This window comes from Lepisma saccharinum, chromosome 14 (assembly GCF_977018435.1).
Source record: "Lepisma saccharinum chromosome 14, izLepSacc3.1, whole genome shotgun sequence".
Classification (NCBI taxonomy): domain Eukaryota; kingdom Metazoa; phylum Arthropoda; class Insecta; order Zygentoma; family Lepismatidae; genus Lepisma; species Lepisma saccharinum.
The window spans coordinates 12,870,550-12,895,095 of NC_139242.1; the positions used below are offsets into that span (position 1 = coordinate 12,870,550).

At 44.6% G+C, this 24,546-nt stretch overlaps 1 protein-coding gene across 1 annotated transcript in view; it reads left to right on the forward strand.

The window, feature by feature from the left end:
* The first annotated feature begins 231 nt into the window (after positions 1-231).
* LOC145998686 (trehalose transporter 1-like protein) overlaps positions 232-24,546 on the forward strand; it is an 85,993-nt gene continuing 61,678 nt past the window's right edge. Inside the window, exon 1 of the transcript XR_014443335.1 lies at positions 232-1,827. The gene's annotated coding sequence lies outside the window, so the exon portion shown is untranslated. The remainder of the gene's footprint in view (positions 1,828-24,546) is intronic.

The window sequence follows — 24,546 nt, forward strand, 5'->3', positions numbered from 1 at the left end:
TGTAACGGAGTTGAAAATTCCTAAATAATGTATTTCTTTCACGTTCACCACTTTTCAGGCCTCATCGTCGTTCCTGAAGAAATGTCTGCGTTTTTCTTGTTTTGAGCAGTTCAAAGTTAAAGCTATGAGTTCGTAACCTTACCACTAGATGTCAGCTTAATAGCCCACTGCATCTCAAAGCATGCTGAAGTTGAAGGTTGAATCATTCTCTATGCTGTTGCTATCAGTGGCCATTGACAGGCGAAAGTGTTGTTTCGAGTGAAGTTACGAATCGTGTCGTGCATTTCCGGTAATAGTATGCACGTACAGGCGAAGATCGATGCAAGGCCGGACGCACGTATGGTTCCACACACGAAGAGAGCACGTCGTCGATGTTCGACCGATAGATTCATCCCGTCTCGACGTGATCTCAACGTCGAATTGGCGCACCACAAACTGTCTGAGGTATCTTCGACAAACAACGTGTTCGCACCCGAGAACGTGGCCACCAGGAGAACTTACCGTCTCTGCTTGGACGGGATCGTGAACCCCGCGGGAATCCAAAGGATTCTGCACCCTTCCCTGTCCGTGGTTCCCGACAACAGACCTCAGTGGCCTATTAAACGGCGCACCAAGAAGTTGTGCAATTCTCCCGAAGCCGTTCTTGACTTGCCGTACTTCCGAAACAACTTGTACTTCAACATCATGGACTGGGGGCCGACCGACCAACTGACGGCGGGACTTCGACACTCGCTGTTCCTGTGGAACACCACTTCCGACCAGCACGTCGAACTCACCCGCTTTTCGCCGCCCCACTACTGCACCGCGGTCAAATGGAACGGCAACGGCGAGCTTCTTGCGCTGGCGACCAGCCAGGGTGTCATGCAAGTGTGGGCGATGGGAGAAAGGAAGCAGCTGTACGAAATGTGGTGCAATTGCGACGACGAGGATACGTGCGTGGTGGTGTGCTTCGTGTTTCACCCTCAGAAGAGCGAACTGGTGAGCGGCTGCACGAACGGAACCCTGCGCGTTTTCCAGCCGAACACCAACGTGCCCACGTACGACGTCCACGCTCACGCCGGCGGAGTGATTTGCCTCAAGTTTTCCGCCGACGCTCGTCACCTGGCGTCTTCGGGAAAAGAGGGACTCCTGGTCATCTGGCTGTGGCCAGGTCTGGTCCCGCTCTACGAGGTCAATTACTGGAGGCCCGTGAAGGCCATAGCGTGGCACCCGTGGAAACCGTCCTACCTCTGTACCGGGGGAGGGCCCAAGGGAGGGAGGATGCTGCTGTGGGACGTCAACACCCAGAGGATGGTGGCCGCGAAGTCGACGAAGTCTTCCGTCTCCGCCATGGAGTGGTCGTCGATCAACGGGGAGCTCGTGACCTCGCATTGGCTGCCCAGAGAGGCTCGTTGCGAGATCCTCGTTTGGTCCTCGTTCAGAGACGTGGTCGGGAAGTTGGAAGGACACACGGGTCGAGTTTTGTATTTGCTGTTTAACCCCGATGGTACGAGGTTGGGGACGGCGGGATCCGACGAAGCTATTCGCATATGGAGGTTCTCGACGAGCCACAAAAGAACATCCGTGTTGGCAACAAGTGCGGTGGATTTAAGTCACCATATTCGATAAAACAGATCCAAAACTAGTCTACTTCATATATTTATTATTCGTGATGTGATCGTGTATTTTTTTTCCTATGTGCTACAGTGCATGTTCCATAGTTATTATAATTGTTTCTTCAATTATGTAAGTGTGGTGCATCTGGTGATGGCGAAATTACGTTTATTTACCACGTTCCTGATACTATTGGTCCTCAGTCACCTCTCAAGGATGTTTTTTACACCAAAGGTGAGTATCCACTGATGTGCAATAGTAGAATAGTACGATTTCATTGATTTGCTAAATTTGAAGCGATTTTACAATACTGGAAACTTCCCCAATTTCGTTCATATTTCGCATACTCAATAATTTAAGGCTCGTAATCACGAATCTGCAGTTAAAATTTGGTCCGTGATCGCAACCGACACCCTCGAGTTCTCAACAAAACGAATGTTTATCGCAAGATTTTTTCGAATACGTAAAAAACGAAATATATATTCCTCATTTTACTACGACCCCAAACTTTAACTATGTTAGCCTAACCTAACAGACCTAACCGTGAATGGTGTGTTGGGCTACCCGTGCATCTTTTAGGGGTGTAAGGCTAATTGCGACCAGGAACCGTCAAAAAATGTCAGTTTCGTAGCAGAAATTTTAACCGCAGAATCGTGATCTAGTGCCCTAAATTAGTGAGTATTCGAAATATGAAAGATTACCCCCTTATTATTAATATTTGCCGAACCTAAGTTTAGTGAAAAATGCCTTTTTACAAACCAAAACTTACTATAAAAAGGATGTTTTTCCCTTTCTTCAAGTACCACGTACAGCGTAACGAATTGCGAACGTCACTTGTGTATCGAGAATCATCGCCGTAATTGATAAGGTTATTTTACAACTTCATCACGTTACTTTAAAATTTCTACACGTGAGCACCAAATCTTAACTGCAGATACGTCATCAGGACTCCATAATTAGTGAGTATTCGAATTATTAACGAAATTATGGCGTTTTCTTGTATTGTAAAATCATACCCTAAATTTAATTGAACTACATAATGTGTGTGTGAGGTTGTGTACTTTGTAGAAATGTCCATGGGTATGGGGGCCGACGGTTGCATTCTAAAAACTCGCCCTTTCTGAAACAAATTGGATATCTTTAATCTATTAGGTTCTATATACGGTATTTGAAATCTAGATATAGTTCTGAATAATCTATGTGTTTTCATTGAAGTTTCATGTTTCTAATACACTAAAGTACAACTGAGTATTATCCGGCAAATAAAAGGCGGTACCCTTGACCCTCTGTACACCCTCGAGAAACATAAATATTTTGCATTGTTTATGAACAGTTTTCAGTTGTTTTCAAAATGTATTATTGTAAAGTAAAGTACATCTATTAACTTAGGATGTTACCTTCGTGTTAGCGTCGTCGCCCTGTAATCAAGGGTTCCCGGGTTAGATACCCGGTGGAGGCACATAGTGGTTCGGATCCCACTTTAAACTGTAGGTCCAGTCCCGATTAGCCTTTCTGTGCATAAAGTGGACTTAAATACAACAATTCAACATTCAACCTTAGCGTAAAGCTAAGGGTTTGCGCAAGTGAATATAGCACCCAATATGACATTCCACAACAGCAGCTATAATTTTACGTCGTTAGGTTGGGAATGTTAGGTTTGGGACTGATAGCAATTTTCGATGTGTTCTTTCGCCGAGTGTGCATACAACCAGTTTTTAATGACAAAATGCGGCGAAAGTGCTCCGAGATGGGAGGTTTTTACTTACGTGGGCTATACTTCGTTATTTGTGTTTTCCGAACGCTAAAACCAATTTTATATTAAAAACATCGAAATCTGTCGATTAAATCAAAATTCTTCGTATTTCTCGAGGGGGTACAGTGGGTCATCGGCCCCTAAAACAGTTCTTATATTTGTCTAAAGATACTATGTACCAAATTTAATCAAAACCAAAATCTGAAGACCAGCGTCTATGGCGGAATGGTTAGCATAGCGCGCTACGATGCCAGGGATCCCTGGTTCGAATCCCGACCTGAGCATGGGTGTTCTTTGTGTCTCTTCATCAATTTCATCATATCGTTATTGATCATCATCTGCGCGATTAGCCAAAAGTGTCAGAAAAGTGAAGTAAAATAAACCGTATGAATCAAAATCGGGTGGATTGTCCGTTCATCCTGGCAGAACGATGCAACTTGGAATGATTAATAAGTTATTAACAATTGGCGAATGTGTGATGACTGGTCAAATACCTAAAGGTAAGGAGTAAGTTTCTCTAGTGTGGAAATGAAGGGTCAGAGAAAATCAGCATTAAGAAAAGTTGTTAGTCTTGATGTACTCTACTCACTGAGAGTTTGATCTGGCATATACTGTTTAACGTAGAACAAATTAGATGTTCCAATTAATACTCGTATTTGTCTTACTTTGCGTCGCTTTTCTGCATACTTAGCCCAATCGGGACGACGAGGACGAATACTTCCGATTAAATCGATGGATTGTTGGCAAAGAAACGCCGTGACCTGACAAAAATATGAGCCCATCATTCAACGCACTAGGCCTCAGAAGCGTCGCAAAATTATTAAAGTTTCATTTTGGAAACTTTTGTAACTTTTATTTTGGTAGTTTCTACGTAAGAAAAAGAATCTATTGACACAGGTTACTGCATATGGACTTTTTACAAATTGTTATGAATTTAAATAAATAATGTGAGAGTGAATCGGAAGCAGTCGCATTCGCTTACCAATTCTAAATTCAGTTTAGCAAACTTGTCCATTTTCACTTTTACTAACTAGGTAGGTGCATTATTCATAAGACCACCTAAAAATAATGTACCACGTAGTGACATGTTCGGAACGGACATTTATAGTTTATACGAGGTCAGGGCATAACTTCCCTATAAAAGCAGAGAGAGATTGGGAGGGGGCAGCATATATGAAATAGTGTTGGGCGTTATATCGAGGTCCTCGAACTTTTTTCCCATTGTACCTTTTAGTCGTAAGTAAACGTCTAATGTACCCCCACCATAGGTTATCTGCGAATAGTGGGTTTTTGGGATTTTTTTGGGCTGGCTGATTGATGGGGCGTTTTTGATATGTTGGAGGCGTGTGTCTGCAACAATAGAGAAAAATGTCACTTGGGCTGTATGTGGAAAGATGGTGAACAAACAACATTAGGATCCCGCGCTTATTATTTTTTTGGAAGTTCCTACGTTCACAATCTTTATGGTTAGTTACTAAAATAAAAATGCAAAAAACACACGTATACCAACAAGTATATTAGAAACTTTAATTTTCACATTTTTCCAGTTATTGAAAAAAAATTAAAAACGAGAATAAGTTCGTAAACAAACTTTCAAGCAAAATTTTGGAGTTTTTATTGTAAATCCTCGGAGTTTCTAATGAGAAGGATGTGTCTGCGTAACCTGACAGTTTCTTGATGTCTGGCTGTGCACTGAGACTTTCAAGCGGAGATTCTGCTCCAAATTTAGTATTTTATAGATTTGGAACAAGTAGTTTGTTGCAAAACATACGAAACAAAGATAAGTGTGTCAGTGACAAAATCAGCCTCATTTTCCTGTTGAGTGTCAAAGCTACGAAGTCTGAAACAATGAAGTATGTTTTACACACTTGCAGGGAAAATGTTGTCTGGGTATTCTCGGCATTTCTCTTCCGAGCTGATCGCGTACCCCCTTCAATTAGTTCATGTATCCCTAGGGGTACACGTATATCACAGTTTGAGAACCACCGGTCTAGACGATATATATGACGATATTGAAAAAATATTGTCCAGGCGATATCAACTAGACGGTAGACGGCCTCCGTGGCGGAGTGGTTATCACATCGCGCTATGACGCCCGGGTTGAAATCCCGGCCTGGACATGCATATTTGTGGTGTACATACATTCATCAATTTCACCATATCATCACTCATCCCCATCTTCGCAAACTAGTAAAAAGTGGCACAGAAAGCAAAGTATAATAAAGCAAATCAATAAATAAATCAACTAGACCATATATCGTCACGATCTTTTGGCGAAGCATATATCGTGTTGGCGATACATCGTCACGATATTTTAGCGATATATATCGTATCAGCGATATATCGTCACTATATATATCACGGAGACGATATATCCCCGATATCACGATATGGGAAAAAATATCGTATCGTCCGTGACGATATTTTCTTGACGATATATCGCGATATCAAATTTCCGATATCGTCCATCCTTAATATGAAAAGAATTTGAATTTGTGTAAAATATAGCGTTCTCTACTAAAGAAACCATTTTCCGATTTTTATAATCGTATCCTCCCATTAATAAATTAAGTTTTTTGCACCTTTTGCTTACCAGCTATCTATAAATAGATACCTCTAGGTTTACCCCTTGTTTACCAGCTATCTATATATAGATACCTCGACAAGGTCGTAGTTTTTACGTCATAATGTTGCTATTTTTCGCTGGAATTGCGATTTTCTTTTTATATTATTGTTAACACACATACTGCACCGTAAAGACTATTTCCCTCATAAAAAAGGGAGGAAAATGCCGGTAAAATGGCGGCTTCCTTTGAAACTGACTCAGTGGCGCATAGACATGTCTTTTGGGGGTACATGTTGTGTTCTATTACTCGTATGATAATAATGCAATAATTTTCTTGTTCCAAATATGCCTGCGATCATTTCCATGTGTATTTTGACAATGTCCTGTACTTTGTTGTGCAGGGGCGGATGGGGGAAGGGACATTGTTCTTCCGAAATTTTGGAATTTTCCGGTTCCTCCCCTCCCCCCGCATCCATATATACACTCAATGTGCATAAATTTTATATAGTCCGATTTTATGGTTTATTGCACGTATAACGGTACTTGATTCGTCCGTCTAGGGCAATTACCTTCGGACCTACATTCGTTTCAAGGTAACTGCGCATTTTGCTGAATGGCTCAGTGGCGTACAGACATGTCGTTTTGGGGTTACAAGTCGTGTTGTACCGTGCGTCCATTTCGATCTGCAGCCGAGAGATCGGGAGAAGCGTGGCGGGCGGCGCTGGCGGAGATGCCGACATTTGCGGCCTGAAATGCCCGCTTATTTTTATGGACATATGCAGACATTTATATAAATATTGCAAAACGAGCACTAACCTGTGTTATAAGAGTATGGTTTTAATTTTAGTAGCTTAGTGGCTGTATGTGCTGATGATTTTGACACTCCCATCTCCTGTGAAACACGGCGTAGAGGTTTGTTTGGATAACTTTCTAACGCTGCCCCAATTTCATCGAGTTCATCGAGGAAGCTCACGAAAACCATTGACTTTTAATGGTTTCGTCGGCAGCGTAATCTTGATACAGTGTTGCACATTCGAAACCTCCAAACGATCCCCATCGACACAAAACTCTTTCAAGGATATAAACTTAAGCAGGACGTTGCTGGTCAAAACTATGATTAAAATGTTTTATTATCTGTGACTCTTATCGTCACTTCTAAAGCGTATTTTTTGTGTATATAATTGCAGAACTTGGATGAATTACAGATGATGAATTATAACCCAGGTTAGTGCTCGTTTTGCAATATTTATATAAATGTCTGCATATGTCCGTAAAAATAAGCGAGCATTACAGGCCGCAAATGTCGGCATCTCCGCCAGCGCCGCCCGCCACGCTTCTCCCGATCTCTCGGCTGCAGATCGAAATGGACGCACGGTATTATTCATATCATAATAGTGCAATTATTTCCTTGTTCCAGACATGCCAGCGATCATTTCAATGTGTATTTTGACAATGTCCTGTACTTTGTTGTCCAGAGGCGAAGGGGGCATTTTTTCTGAGATTTTGAAATTTTAATTCAATTCAATTCAATTCAAATTTTCTTTATTAACGGGCGAGGTTCTGCTGTTGCTGCTCTCCCACCTAACCCCGTTTGACATCCGGTTCCTCTCCTCCTCCCACATCCATATATACACTCAATGTACATAAATTGTATGTAGTCCGAATGTATGGTTCATTCCGCGTATAACGATATGTCATTCGTCTGTCTAGAGTAATTAGCTTCCGATCTACAGTCATCTAAATGAGACTGCATTTTGCTTAAAATTGGCCCGGTAGATAGGAGCTTACCTGGCAAAATGGGCTTGGTATGCAAAAGGGTGGCTGCTGCAGAATAAAAACTCGCCCTACGTGGAAATGACAGGACATTCCGTGACACGTCGGGGAAAAAACCTTCTACTGAAAAAAGGCATGCGTGTTATGAATGTGCCAACTGTCTTGTAGGAGGGTGGGAGCGATGTCTTTATTTGGCCCAGTGTTAGCATCAATATGGGCTGGAATACAAAAACAAACGTTGTTAGTTTGTTTCAGTAAGTAGTTGCTTAAATTCTGGTATCGAAAGTTCCACAACTCTCCTAGCGTGACTTAAGACGTAAGGTCTGGACACGCATTTCAGGCAGGGAAGTCTTTCGATTCACGTAAGTCATCCTTATCGCGATTAGTGCAACAGAATGAATGCGCCAGGAGTGCACACGGGAATCGTGGACGGGAAAAGAAAGGAGTTTTGTTTATTTTCCTCGAAACTTTACCCACCGGAGCATTTCAACATATTATATTTAGATATATTTAAAATTGCCATACAAATTTTCACGTTTACACTGGCTACCTACAACATTAATTTATTTACATAGCTACGGAACATTTTGTGCGAGGGAGTTGTAATGCTTTAATGCTAACACCATTAAGCCTTGTTTCCGTGATAACCAAAAACTCAATATGATGACCAAGGCAGAATTTATTTTATTTTAAAACATAAACTAAACGTCACGTTTCAACCTTCTAGCCTATCAAGGTCTTGTTCAGACTCTGTACCAAATACGAAAACAAATTAAATAATGCCTTGGTCATCATATTGAGTTTTTGCTTTAATGCATATTTGTAATTATTCATATAATTATAAATGAATATACTCTCGCAATATTCATTTTAGATCACGTGGAAGAATGTGAAAATAAAGTTATTTCGGTTTCCATGGCGGATGGTTAGCACAGTGAGCTGCGACGCCAGAGATCCCCGGTTCAAATCCCTGTATGTGCGTTCTTTGTAAATGTTTCCATTCGACAGTATTCCAAATTATAGTGCTTTAATTTCTAAGTGCTAAAAGACGCAACATAAAATTCGTGACTAAAATTTGCCGCTTTCAAATATTTATCGCTATTTATGTAGGCAAATATATGAATAGCAATGTATTTCAGTGTTTGAAAATGTGAAAAATTGTGCCAGATATTCGCTAATCTGGTGTTTCGTGTAAAATAATTCCACAAAGATAAATCTAATAACATTGTAATAAAAAAATATTATTATTATATACACGTTTCAAGTTTGAGATATAGCTACGTAGCTATATCTCGTAAAATACATTGTGAGCGATACAACTTTTTTTTTTCCTTATGTGGCAATTGAATGATGTTCCAAAACCGTCAGTACTTACTTTTCCCCTGACCCGGTAATACTCTAGATTAGCTGTGGAGCAATATTTTTAGCTTAGAAGGACGCTACATTTTTAGATAATTTCGAATTACCACAGATTTTTTTTAGGTTTACATAGACTATCTACTGCATTTTTGTTTACTTATATTTAAAATGAATGTGGGCATTAAATAGACAGTGGTTATTCCAATTTTGAGCGAGGGATTTGTTCCCGGTCCCCGGTGAGATATCTTTCATTCCCCAGAACGAGGCCAAATGTCACAATAGGTATGGGTGCCGTTCGTGCGATTGCAAACGATCCAGGTTTTTAGTTCGGGTTCTGAGACGGTCATTGTGTCGTACTAGTGCGAGGCGGGGATAAAATACCTTGAAATATTAGACCTTAAAATCTACCTGACATCTGTCGGCACTGAAACAAAAACACAGCAAATAGCATTGTACCTGAAAGCATCAAATGATAACTCCGACGAACAGTAAAATATGAATATATTGTAATGAAAGAAATATTGGGATAACAAACATCTTGCAGGTCCCCCTGATCCATTCTCTCACTCATTCTCACTCCTGGGGTGTGTCAACATGGAAATACACATACAAGTCACGGATTTAATCAACGTACCATTTCCTTTTTTGGTTTAAACATTAACTTGAATTTAGGTCGTTAGTCTGCCCGCTTCCGTGCTCATTTCAATCAATGTGCGCCAGCTCTCGGAAAAAAATTATCTGAAACAATTTGGTCGGCGTAGTTGAACCTTTCGTTCGAATGAACATACGCATCAAAGCCGCAAATACGACATTTATAAAGTTTCTCGGACGGGGGTAATCCACACAAGCCTCTCTCGTACCTTGAGAACAATTACACCTTTACATAGTGACGCAAAACATAATCGGCTCCAGCTGCCGGAGTACGCAAATTAACCATCGGCGCGAGCAAAAATTACAAAATCACTATACAATAAACAATACCACACTCGCACGACCTTGCAAATTAACATACGCTTTCAACAAATAAAAGACTAATCAGTCGACCTTCGATATGCTAATTGTAACGACTCGGCGGTTAGATACACTAAAATGGAGCACACTTTGACACGTTACATGAAAAGTTAACGTAATAAAAAGGAGCTCTTATCTTTAAATGCAGACAATCAAAATATTAAAAATATAAACATGAAGCGACCTTTTATATAACAATTACTCAAAAAACAAGACACGGAAGTTAGGTTCGGAATTCCTGAGTCACGTTGCGAGTTAATGTGATTTCGGCTTTTATGGTACTGTGTTGGCACGAAACAATACATTCGTACATGAACATGCTGAAGAATTCTCTACCCAGACTCTGCTACACCGTCGGATCGTTCATCTTTCCTGGATACGGGAATTCGCACTGCTTTCCTTTGCGGCGAAATTATCCTTCTGGGGTCAATCGCGACGAAGGGTGGTGGCGACGATATCTGACGCTTTCACGTTCACTGGATGTCGCATAAACCTTCTCTCACGCGTCAGCTGTACGTTCTCATCTCGAACGGAGGCTGTAGCTTCTCAAGCGTCGGTCTGGAATCCTTCCTATCTCGGGCATCTATCAAGCGTCGGTCTCTCTCTCTCTCTCTCTCTCTCTCTCTCTCTCTCTCTCTTCCTCTTCTTAGCGTCTGATGTCTCTCCGTCGTTACCATACGGGCGCTGGAGGTTCGGCTGTAGCGTCGTGGTGGATGGAGTTTGGCATCGGCGTTGGTTGGCTTCGCAGCATGGTGCGTCGTTGGCGTTGGCTGTAGCTTCTCACCAGATGATAGTGGAACGTCGTTGCTGCGGGATTCGGGGAAAACCGACTTCCCCCTTCTCTCTATCGTCTTAGCCGGTCATGGTTCTGGATTGTCCTAGTTTCACAATAACAAATCACCGCGAATGATATCACCGAAACAAGCACACGCAAATTACTTCAGAGGCTGTTACTCGCTGACTGTCCGCAAACAAAGCTAAGTCCACGAAAACAATGAGTCCTCTGGAGTCTAGCGCGGGGCTGCTCTCGCTGCAAAAATCCTGTCAAACTGTGTGGAGAACTCGAAGTCCCGCAGATTTATACGAGATTCAAAAATGTCAGTTGGAAAGGCGTTAAACTTGGCTGGACTTCGGTTCGAGCGGAGTGCAACAACCCGGCTCTATTGTGTCTAAGTGTGGTCGAAGAGCGTGTATTCAGGTCGGTGCAGCGGATTAAGTTCTCGCCTGCATGGCGTCTAAATAGGAATCCGTGGTCCGCCGTGCCTCTCCGATGAAAACCAACTTGCCCTCACGTGTTGAATTCTCTGTTGATCTTGATGAAATTAAATCCATCTTCCATTCGTAACGAGTCGCTTCGAGAGAAGCACGGAAATTTCGGCTAGAAGTGTGCAGGTTATCTTGAGGGTTATGGCCCACTGAGACGCCGGAAGCGAAATTGTTCCGTTCTATAGCTGCGCTTCCGGGGTCTCGGTGAGCGTCAAGCTTTAGACAGTGGTGAGCCACGGGTAATGTTGTGAACCGTCAGTCGCTGTGAAATACGCGCGTCATGAAAGCCTTCGCGAATCTCGTTAACAGTGCATCCAAGCAGGAAGAGAACATTAAAGCTTGTCGCGCACTGAGACGCCGGAACCTTCCAGTGGAAACTTCAATTTTCCTTTCCAAGGGTACTCCGCACATGTGCCGCGTCGAATCAGGAAAAGCAGTGATTGCGGCACGTGTCTTCACGATGAGCGCGAAGTCGGACGAAGACTTGCTAGTGAAGAAGAAGAAACGTGCAAAAGGCAAGTTTGGGTTCATAAAATAAATTAAAAAAGGGAAATTTACGGAGAGTCCCATCCTTTGTTTCCTGATCTATTGCAAGATCGTATAAATTTTTTTCGGTACTTTCGATTGTCCCAATAAAAATTCTACGTACTTGTGAACATAGTTAAGCCTTTTATAGAGCGGCAAAATACATCATTTCGCCGATCAGAACCATATGAAGAAAGACTTGCTGTATTATTTCGAATCTAGGGCAATTGCGATGGCGGAAAATTGCGATGAAGCTCAAATCACGGACAATTGCGATGATTTTGATGAAGGTCATTTTACAAAATAATGGTAGGACAATTGCGACGATCAGGATGACTAACCGCAGGTGCACCTAACCTAACCTAACCTAACCTAACCTAAAAGTGGTTGAAAACTTGAAATGCAAGTACTTTACAAGCTACCTTGTCAGTCTTAAGCCTGGAGTAAAATGTGAGAGGAATCAGTGTTCTATTCGAAATTATCATTATTTCTTATAATTCTCTTGTAAGAGGTATTGATTGATTGATTTGCTTTATATTACTTCGCTTCTTGTGACACTTTGGGCTAATTTGCGAGGATGGGAAAATTGATGAATGGACACTCAGACATCCATGCACAAGCCAAGATTCGAACCCGGGACTCCTGGCATCGTTGCGCGATGTGGTAACCACTCCCCCACGAGGGCCGGCTGTAAGAGGTATTGTGCGGGGTGTTAAGCCACTCTTCAATTTGATAGAAGATTTAAAATGTCATCGCAATTGTCCACCCGCCCTTTCACTTCTGTGTTTATTGCAATTGTCCGGCTACCATTATTTCTCTTATATAAATATAAACTGGGAAGTGTTGAATTCGGTCTTACATGAGCTTAGACAATTAAAAACAGTATTGCAACTCACAAATATTTGTTAGCAATTATATTCGCTCGCATATGTTTGTACCACGTAAACTTGCTTTATTTTTTAAGCCTTTTTCCTTTAAACCTCGTGGAACTTTAATTATTTTTCTTCTAAACAACAAAACAAACAGAAGAAGGAAAGAAACGTTAAAGGAAGCAACTAACTTTTATTAAACAGATGTACATTATTATTACAAAACACCTTCTCACTTAGTTTTAAGCTATAACCGACTAAAGGGTAAAAAAAAGTTATCGTCTGTGCATTTCACCATCCTATGCAGGCATACAGGAGGTGTTGGCGGTAGGGCATTCTCGATGTCGCTCACAGTGGAACTCAGTGGCGCAACCACAGGGAGGGCAGAGGGGCATTGACCCCTCCAATCTTCGATGGAAGTCAATTCTAGGAGGGGAAAAGGGGGGGCAAACGATGAAGGCCAAAGGCACCTGCAGGGGGGGCACAGAGGAGAAATTGCCCCCCTCGATTTCAAATTTTATGCAAATAAAAATGCATTCCGTAAAATTCTCTTGCTCGCTTCGCTCGCAATGCCTGCTTTTCTCAGTCTCGTCAAGTTCAGAGCGATGTAAATGGAAAAATACAGAATGCCATGGCGCTCCGGATCTAAATATTTTCTTGCTCGCTTCGCTCGCAACTTCGTTGTTTTCTGTAATGTATTTAAATAATATGTGTTGTAGATATGTAGTGAATGAACTTTAAATACGTGCACAATTTAGTGTTAGCATGTTGCATATGTATTTTCTTATTTTATGTCGCTCCAAGTTGCATATGTATGAAACATATCTTGTACATGAAAGTTATGCATGTTGTATGTCCAAAAGGAATTATCTTCGGAATGCATTTATCATGCATTTTCTGCCATTCAAAAATACAGTTTGTGCTTGTTTTCCATTATTAGCTAATGTGAAGTTGAACGTGTTGAAAAAATATTTCAAATAGTTTGTTCCAAATAAATGCTTTAGCACCGACTTCTACCCCTTTTGCGTAATTTGTGGGGATAATAATGCATTTGATACTACTGTAACGAGTGCACTCACGATCCCCGAAATGACGTGTCACTCATACCCCGCCACGGGGCCAAACGTCGTTATGTGTACGGGAGACCGGTCGTGACTCACGGTCCAGTTATCAAGTTCGGTACTGAGACGGTCGTTTATTGTCATACTATTGCGAGGCGGAGATTAATACCTTGAAAAGTTACACTGTTTTGTTTACCTTTGATATGTAGATTCGAACATTCATAACACACTAATAGCATAATATCCGGTACCTGAAAAACGTCAAATAACAACACTGACGAACGGTAAAAAAGTGAATATATATTGTAACAACAAAAAAATATTGCAATCAACAACTGTTTACAAATCCTCCTCACTCTCACAACATTCACTCTATCTCTCTTTCACACACATGAGGTATTTTTACATGTGAAGTATGGATACAAATCATGGATCTCATTAACATATCATTCCTTTTAACTTTTAAACCTTAATGTGAATTTAGGGCATTTGTCTGCCAGCTCCTGTGCTCTTTTAAATTAACTTAAGTGCCAGCCCTCGGAAAGCGGTTAACTAAGACAATTGGGTCGGCGTGGTTAAATCTTTCGTTCGAATGAACGTGTGCATCGAGTCGTAAGCTCGACTTTATACTAGTTTCCCGGACGGGGGTATTACACATCAGCCTCTCTCGTCCAATGAGAACAACTACTCAATTACATAGTGATGCAAAACTTAATTGGCTCCAGCTGCCGGAATACACTAATCAATCGTCGGCGCGAGCAAAAATTACCTAAAAAACCACTATGCAACAAATAATACTATTTCACGCACACGACCTTGCAATAAAAACAACTACGCTTTCCACAATTAAAAAGAACTCATCAGTCAACTATTGACAAATTAAAATGGCGCGACGAGGCGGTCAGTTACACAAGAAATGGAGAACACTTTGACAATTTACACTAAATATTAAAGAAATGAAATGGAGCTTCTGACGCTGAATGCAGACAATTAAATTAGCACATCTGAACATGAAATTACCCTTTTTATAACAATACCAAAAATTATCAGATGCGGGGATTAGGTTCGGGGTTTTCCTGAGTGACTTTGCGAATAAGTGAGGCTTCGGCGTTAACTGTACGGTGTTGATACTAACGACGCACGTTTACATGTACATGAGACCCTCTGAAGTATACTGTACCAGACTCTGCTACGTGGCGTGGTCATTCATCTCTCCTGGACGCGGGACTAGCACACGGTTCCTTTATGGCGAAATTGTCCTCCGAGGTCGATCGCGACGAAGAATAATTGCGACGATCTGGTGTACTTGCACCTCCTTAGTACTTCGGGCGTTCCTCTTGCCACTAGCGTCGGATGTACGTGGTCACGCGCCGGTTCGGAATCTCTCTGGTGACTGGCTTCGATTCGGCGTCGTTCTGGAAGCGTCGTTCTGGAGTCGTCCTTCAATCTCTCCCTCTGGCTTCGATCGGCGTCGTTCTGAAGACGTCCTTCGGGCTTTGGTTGGTGTCGTTCTGAAAACGTCCTTCGGGCTTTGGTTGGGACGTCGATCTGAAAGCGTCCTTCGGGCTTTGGGCAGTGTTTGGTTTTGGCGTCGTCTGGCTGGCTTCTGGATCGTTGCGGGCGTCAGGCGAGCGACGCTCCCCCTCTCTATCTTCTTTAGCCCTCCATCCTTATGTAGTCCGCGCTTGGCAAAAACAAATCACCGCGTAATCTTCACCAAAATAAGGCGCACACTGGTAACTCTATCTGCAATTCGCTCACGATACGTAAGGAAACAAAGTTCACGGACACAAAACAATGATCACGCGAGAGTGTAGCGCGGAGATGCTCTCTCTATGAAATCCGGATAAAAACTGTGTCTGGGATGGTAGCACCGTATATTTATAAGAGAATCAAAATCGTCCGTTGAAACCCACGCTCAGGTAGCTTGGCTTCGCTTTTGGAGGAGATGCGAATGACCTGTGTCCATTGTCTTGAAACTCGGTCAACGAGGCGTCTTCGATACTTGAGGCGTGGGGTCCAGCTGGTATCTCTGGTCATCCGTGAACATGGGTTAGCCCGCCCGCTGCGACTCAAGCCTGGTCTCGACGAAAATATTCCTTTCGTATCTCCGTGTCGGTGCAAATATGTCATGTCCTAAGCCGAAAAGACAGTTCCGCTGTCACTCAAGAAAAACCCGTCCCCAACTTCCGACGTATGGCTGGGATACAAATTTATCCACCAAATAAAATACCTCACACTTTTATATTTGAACATAAAATGAATCAATAAACAAAAAATAATTTTTATCGAACTGCGTTTTACATGTCACTAGATACCGTGACAAGATACCGTGACATCTCGCCCTCCTTCCGATCAAAAAATTCTGTAGGCGAATAAAATTTTTCACCACTCAGGGGCATGAAATTTTGACTACAAATTTTTTAACACCCTGTACAAGAAAAGTCAACCAGTTCGATAACACAACACACATGATATAAATGATAGCTCCAATTTACATAATAGATCAACATATTATACACTCAATAATTTACACAAAAATAGGATAAATGTACCTCACATCCTAATCAGAATTCAATCCAAAGACTCGCTTGTGCTTTTATATCGCGCTAACCACTCTTGGCGCTTTTCGTCGGAGCAGTTCCACCTTTTGCAGTTCTCTGCATGTTGCGGCGCTAGCGTTTTTCCGGTGGTGCAATCTACCAGTTCAAGTATGTTAGTGGCTAGCTTGCTCTTACAGAAATACGGCCCGTCGTACATAAAAAACAGCTTCTTTATCTTTCCCTCAATTTGCGAGCTGAGTCCGTGATTTTTCACGAACGCGAGGTCACCTGCTTTAACCCCTGCGCCGTCTCGTGCCCTCTTCTCGTTTGCTGTTTGTCTTGCCTTCCTCGTCCTTTCCACGGCCATTAAGACCTTTTGGTCGGCCGTTAGGTCGTGGTTACCCTCCTCGAGACCGAAGTGGCGGATTACGCCTCTTCGCTGCGTGCTGCCCCACTGAAGCTCTGCGGGCGCGAAACCTAGGGTGTCTGACTCCGTGTTGTTGAGAAGGAGCACAATAGATGGAATATGCTTGCTCCATTCGTTATGCTGCTTGTGACAAAATACTCGCAACAGACGATTCATCTCGCAATGCATGCGCTCTACTTTATTCGCCTGCGGTCGGTAACTCGGTGTCCATATGGGCTTGACAGCATACTCTTCCAACGTCTTCTTCCATAGGCTACTCGTAAACTGGCCTCCTCGGTCAGTGAGCACGTAGCGTGGGGTCCCCATGTGTGCGAAGTAGGTGCCGGTCAATTTCTGTAGTAGTACTTTCGTCGTGGTTGTCCTGACAGGGTACGCCATGAGGAAACGGCTGCATCCATCCATAACGGTGAAAATGTACCTCATTCCGTCACTGCTCTTTGGAAGCGGTCCCACGCAGTCTGCGAAGACTATCTCCCGCGGCTTTTCCGCCACTAGCGACGTCGGATTCTTGGCCGCCTTCGCACGGTTAGGTTTCGTCTGCATGCAGATTACGCAGTCTCGAGCCCATCTCTTCGCATCCTTGCGCATCCCTCTCCAGAAATAGAGGTGATCGAGATGCCTCCACATCTTCTTCCCGCCGAAATGCCCCGACTTGTCGTGCGCCTCTTCTAAGATTTTCTCCCTCGCTTCAGTTGGAACACACAGCCTCAGGCGTTCGGGGTTGTGGACGTCTACCTTGCATAGGATCCCGTTCGAGATGACGAAATGCTCCTTTACGCGTCGCTGGCGGCGGGCTTCGGCGGGTTGCTGACCCTCCAGGATACGGTAGTACTCCCCGGTCTCGGCATCTTCGCGCTGCATTTCGACGAATCGCTCACGGCTGAAGATGGTTAAGTACGGGGAATCAAATTGCATAAGATTCACGCGCACCTTGGTTAGTCCCTTTCCTTCGACGTATCTTGACAAGGCGTCTGGAACTACGTTGTCGCGCCCCTTCACATATTCCACATCAAACGAATATTTCTGCAAGTGATGACTCCATCTCGTGAGGCGTCCGCTCCAGTTCTTCGCGCGGTGCAGCCACTGTAGGTTACGGTGGTCTGTCCTTACGATGAAGTGCCCTCCGGCCAGGTAAACATGAAAAATTTCTAGTGCCCAAACTACCGCCAGACACTCGAGCTCGCCGACGGAGTAGTTCCTTTCCGCCCCTCTCAGGGAGCGGCTGGCGTACTGGATGATCCGTTTTCCCCCCTCTTTTTCCTGATACAAGACCGCCCCTAGAGCCGAAATCGAGGCGTCGCTCTGCACATAAAACGTGTCCGAGAGGTCGGCGTGATAAAGGTAAAGCTGCTCACAGACGGCGTCCTTCAGCTTATCCAAGGCTCCTTGGTGTTCGGCTGTCCACTTCCATTTTTTCCCTTGCTTCAGAAGTTCGAAGAGTGGGCTCGCAATGTCACTGAAGTTCGGAACGAAGCGGCGGTGCCACGTGAATATCCCCAGCAGACGCTGCACTCCTTTTCTGGTCGTGGGGGCTTCTAGTTTCCGGATCGTCTCGAACTTCGCTGGATCTTGCCTCACACCTTTTTCATCTATCACGTGTCCCAGAAACTTCACCTCTGATTGGAAAAAGGCCGACTTTTCGAGCTTGATCGTCATCCCCGCTTCTCGCAACTTGGTGAAGATGATGCTCAAATGTTCAAAATGTTCCGCCACGTCCCTCGAAAAGCACAATATATCGTCCACGTACCACAGGCAAAAATCTTTGACTTCGTCCCCTAGTACCTCCGCCATGGCGTGCGTGAAGGCCTGTACCCCGTTTGATATGCCAAAAGGAACTACAGTATATTCATACAGGTTATCCTCAAACCCGAAGGCGGTGTATGGCATGCTTTTTTCCGTTAGAGATATTTGCCAAAATCCAGACAGCATGTCTATCTTAGAGAATACCTTTCTGTCGTGGAACAACTGCAGGGTGTCTTGTAATTTTAACGTCCGGACGCGCTCTAACTTGCACCTTTGGTTCAATCCGCGGAAGTCGCCACAAATTCTAAGGCTACCGTCATTTTTTTTTCACAACTAGGAGGGGATTTACATGAACCGCACGTGACTTTCTTATGACGCCCCATTCCAACATCTGCTGCAACTGCCGACGCACTTCCGGGCGGTGCGTAAAAGCGATGGGGTAAGGTTTGCTGACTACCGGTTTTTCTCCCTCAACGACGATTTCGTGCACGTATTTGTTACACCTCCCTGGTAGCTCGGCGAGAACGACGGCATTTTCCTCCAATAGTTCGGCGAAGACTCTCTTCTCCCCTATGGTGAGGCTTCCGCAGGAGGCTACCGTTGAATCCACTTTCTCTTTAAGCTTCTCGTGGTGGTTGACCTCGGTGCACAATGCGACGTTTGGCTGGAACCCGCTCTCTTCTCCTTCCCCGGGCTTCATGAACTCGACGTCAAACTCTTCGTCGCGATTAGCCAGAGTTACGAAATGCTTGCCGATGTTCAGGACCGAGGCATATCGACTGAGGAAATCCATCCCGATTAACAAGTCGACAGACAAAGACTGGACCACCAAAACTTCAACTTCTACAGGGTGATCGTTCATGGACGCATGCAGAACTGTGTGTCCAAGCGGCTTCTCTCTCGCTTTCCCGGAGAAATCTACGAGTCTGAAATCTCGTAGGTGGCGAAGTTGTGGCCGGCGTACCCCTTCTGTTACTCGCCGCCATGTTGCCTCGGAACAAAGGCTTGCCTCGCAGCCTGTATCCAGAAGTCCAGTTACCACCTCGTTTCCAACTCGCAGCTCCACTAACGGTGATCTCGTAGGCCAATGGTCCTCGCGTTTCTCCTCCGCATCCTCATCGCCGTGCATATCTTCGCCCAACCAGGCAGCTCGAATCCGGATTGGCGTGGTTTTTTCTCCTGGGTGGTTTGGCTCGAATTTAGGTGGGTTGGGTGCAGTCTGTCCCGCATCTGAGCCCTGACGCGAGACTCCTAACGGTTTCCCGTGTGGTGGTAATTTGACGGCCCCGGCTGCGGTGATCCATGTCTCGAACCCGGGCCGTTCGCATTCCTAGTCGGGCTCCTCTGGACCCCCATCTGGCCGCGCCTTGTGTTCTCGTTGTCAGAACGCGGGCTCCCCGGTCTACTGTCCGGATGACGTTGGTAATAGCCGTTGCTTACCCGCCCGTTGAAGAAGTTGTTGTTGTCGCTGTTGCCATGGTGACCCGGCGACCTACGGCTCGGTCCACCTCGACGTCTCCTTCCTCGGCACTGGCGTCTTCGTCGCGGTGAAGGCGGATTGTCTAGAAAACGGCTTACTTCGGCTCCTGGAGCGTGTTGCTGCCCACCGTATCTTTGCTGGACCAGATGAACGCGTGGATGCTTATTTCCTCGGCTTCCTTCATCCTCCGGTCGTCTCCTTTTGTTCCATCTGTCACTCCGCGTCCTCTCGCGTTCTTCTTCGCACTGGTTTAGGTTCTCGAGCGTGAGCGACATGGCTTCTGCGTCGAAAACGCACGCCCCGTTGAGATGCCGTCTTATCTCTTGCGGGTAATGATAAATTAGGGCCGCAATTATCTCCGACGTGGTCATCTGTGGCTGGAGAGCCTGGAACTCATTGAACTTACGCCAGAAATATTGTGCAAAAGTAAGTCCCCCGTTCCTGTCGTACCTCTCGTTCCTCAGTTGGATAAGCATCCTTTCCACTTGCATGGGGCGCTGAAAGTGTGTCAGGAACGCTTCCCTAAACGCCGAGTAAGAATGAAAGTGTCTTTCATTCCGATCCAGCCAGTTCTTTGCCCGATCTTGCATTAGGCCTTTCAGCACGAGTAATCGCTCCCCATCCGCAAGTCCTAACTCCCGGGCTGTTGCTTCAAATTCCTCGATGAAGGCAGACGGCAATATCCTGTCGGCCCCGGAGAACTTCTTGAAATGTTTTTTATATTCAGGCGGGAACAGAGCTCTTCTCGTTGGTGCTGGTTCAGACCGTATATCTTCCCGGTTTGAAGTTTGGGCTTCGGACGGTCGCGGCGATGGAAGATGTAGTCCAGGTCCCACTTCGGTTCCTCCGTTGACAAGCGTAGTCGGTCTTGCGTCACTCGCGCGCCTTGAAGACGAGGGGACCGCAGCTGGCTGTGGTGACGTCATGGCTGCCGGCTCTCGCGATGATCCGGGAACGTCGGCTACGTTCAGTCGCTGCAGTTTCTCTTCTATTTCCTTTATCTTTTCGGAATTCCCTTCCGCTAGACTCGCTGCTCGCCGTACCTGTCGCTCGAGGGCATCGTTGCTCCGATTACAGGCTGACTCCAGCTGTGCACATTGTTGGCCGATGTGTTGCAAAGCTCCTTCCTGCTCACTTACGCTCTGCGCCAGTGTTGCCACCTTGGCTTCCTGTTCATTGAGGCGAACGTCGGTCCTGGCGATCCTGGATTCGATTCGAGCCTCGGATTCTTGGATCGTCTGAAGGAGTTGTTGCTTTATTTCTTCTCCGGAGGCGCGAACCGTCCCTTGGAGGCGTTCTTCCATCCCTCTTGCGTCGGTCTGCATCCTGGTCTCCAACCCCTGGATATTCGTCTGGACCCTGGTTTCCAACCCCTGGATGTTGGTTTGCACTCCTTGCATTTCAGCCTGCAATCCCTGGATGTTGGTCCGCATCTCAGTCTGCATTCCCTGGAGCATCTGGAGAACCAGCTGAAATTGGTTGGCACCACTGCCACTTCCTACGTCATCTTCTTCCTTGCTGTGGTCGCTGTCCGCACGTGACGATGTACCCCCTTGGGCACTTGGTATCTCCCTTTCCATTTCCAACGTGCCTTTGCACTGAAGACAAACTGGTCTGGCCCCCTCGCTGTCGATTTCGAAATCAGCAAATTCCTTTCCACAAGCCTCGCAAACCATCATGACGTCACTCTTGTTCAAACAGTCTATACGACGATTTCTTAATCTCATGAAGGCCTTTCGCTAAATATCTGCTCGATCTTCTGTCGCACTTTGGAACAGTTACGCAAACTTACGCGAGCTCACACAAAATGTGAATTACAAATCGATACATAAAAAGAAAAAGGAGGTCCGTCGGGAATCCCTTATCCCGCAACTCAGCCTGATGCCATAAATTACGCCAAAAACCAAAAAAAATACACAAAAAGTACATAAAAAAATGCCCTATGCAGCTGCCCTTGCTGCTTTCGCCGAAACAAAATATCTGCCCTATTGTTACCAATTACGCCCAAAAACGTGTCCTTCCACGTGAACATACGACAAATACATGAAAATAACCCTCGAAATACAAAACGAAAAATACACAAATAACCAGGAACCTAACACAAGAATTTTATGCATAACGTATACAACAATGAAATTTCTACCGCTCTCGCAACCTGGTTTTCCAAGAAAGACATGACAAAAGTTGCCGTCCCATGTTCGCGGCGCCAAATGTAACGAGTGCACTCACGATCCCCGAAATGACGTGTCAATCATACCCCGCCACGGGGCCAAACGTCGTTATGTGTACGGGAGACCGGTCGTGACTCACGGTCCAGTTATCAAGTTCGGTACTGAGACGGTCGTTTATTGTCATACTATTGCGAGGCGGAGATTAATACCTTGAAAAGTTACACTGTTTTGTTTACCTTTGATATGTAGATTCGAACATTCATAACACACTAATAGCATAATATCCGGTACCTGAAAAACGTCAAATAACAACACTGACGAACGGTAAAAAAGTGAATATATATTGTAACAACAAAAAAATATTGCAATCAACAACTGTTTACAAATCCTCCTCACTCTCACAACATTCACTCTATCTCTCTTTCACACACATGAGGTATTTTTACATGTGAAGTATGGATACAAATCATGGATCTCATTAACATATCATTCCTTTTAACTTTTAAACCTTAATGTGAATTTAGGGCATTTGTCTGCCAGCTCCTGTGCTCTTTTAAATTAACTTAAGTGCCAGCCCTCGGAAAGCGGTTAACTAAGACAATTGGGTCGGCGTGGTTAAATCTTTCGTTCGAATGAACGTGTGCATCGAGTCGTAAGCTCGACTTTATACTAGTTTCCCGGACGGGGGTATTACACATCAGCCTCTCTCGTCCAATGAGAACAACTACTCAATTACATAGTGATGCAAAACTTAATTGGCTCCAGCTGCCGGAATACACTAATCAATCGTCGGCGCGAGCAAAAATTACCTAAAAAACCACTATGCAACAAATAATACTATTTCACGCACACGACCTTGCAATAAAAACAACTACGCTTTCCACAATTAAAAAGAACTCATCAGTCAACTATTGACAAATTAAAATGGCGCGACGAGGCGGTCAGTTACACAAGAAATGGAGAACACTTTGACAATTTACACTAAATATTAAAGAAATGAAATGGAGCTTCTAACGCTGAATGCAGACAATTAAATTAGCACATCTGAACATGAAATTACCCTTTTTATAACAATACCAAAAATTATCAGATGCGGGGATTAGGTTCGGGGTTTTCCTGAGTGACTTTGCGAATAAGTGAGGCTTCGGCGTTAACTGTACGGTGTTGATACTAACGACGCACGTTTACATGTACATGAGACCCTCTGAAGTATACTGTACCAGACTCTGCTACGTGGCGTGGTCATTCATCTCTCCTGGACGCGGGACTAGCACACGGTTCCTTTATGGCGAAATTGTCCTCCGAGGTCGATCGCGACGAAGAATAATTGCGACGATCTGGTGTACTTGCACCTCCTTAGTACTTCGGGCGTTCCTCTTGCCACTAGCGTCGGATGTACGTGGTCACGCGCCGGTTCGGAATCTCTCTGGTGACTGGCTTCGATTCGGCGTCGTTCTGGAAGCGTCGTTCTGGAGTCGTCCTTCAATCTCTCCCTCTGGCTTCGATCGGCGTCGTTCTGAAGACGTCCTTCGGGCTTTGGTTGGTGTCGTTCTGAAAACGTCCTTCGGGCTTTGGTTGGGACGTCGATCTGAAAGCGTCCTTCGGGCTTTGGGCAGTGTTTGGTTTTGGCGTCGTCTGGCTGGCTTCTGGATCGTTGCGGGCGTCAGGGGAGCGACGCCCCCCCTCTCTATCTTCTTTAGCCCTCCATCCTTATGTAGTCCGCGCTTGGCAAAAACAAATCACCGCGTAATCTTCACCAAAATAAGGCGCACACTGGTAACTCTATCTGCAATTCGCTCACGATACGTAAGGAAACAAAGTTCACGGACACAAAACAATGATCACGCGAGAGTGTAGCGCGGAGATGCTCTCTCTATGAAATCCGGGTAAAAACTGTGTCTGGGATGGTAGCACCGTATATTTATAAGAGAATCAAAATCGTCCGTTGAAACCCACGCTCAGGTAGCTTGGCTTCGCTTTTGGAGGAGATGCGAATGACCTGTGTCCATTGTCTTGAAACTCGGTCAACGAGGCGTCTTCGATACTTGAGGCGTGGGGTCCAGCTGGTATCTCTGGTCATCCGTGAACATGGGTTAGCCCGCCCGCTGCGACTCAAGCCTGGTCTCGACGAAAATATTCCTTTCGTATCTCCGTGTCGGTGCAAATATGTCATGTCCTAAGCCGAAAAGACAGTTCCGCTGTCACTCAAGAAAAACCCGTCCCCAACTTCCGACGTATGGCTGGGATACAAATTTATCCACCAAATAAAATACCTCACACTTTTATATTTGAACATAAAATGAATCAATAAACAAAAAATAATTTTTATCGAACTGCGTTTTACATGTCACTAGATACCGTGACAAGATACCGTGACACTACTACTACCACTAGTAATAATAATAA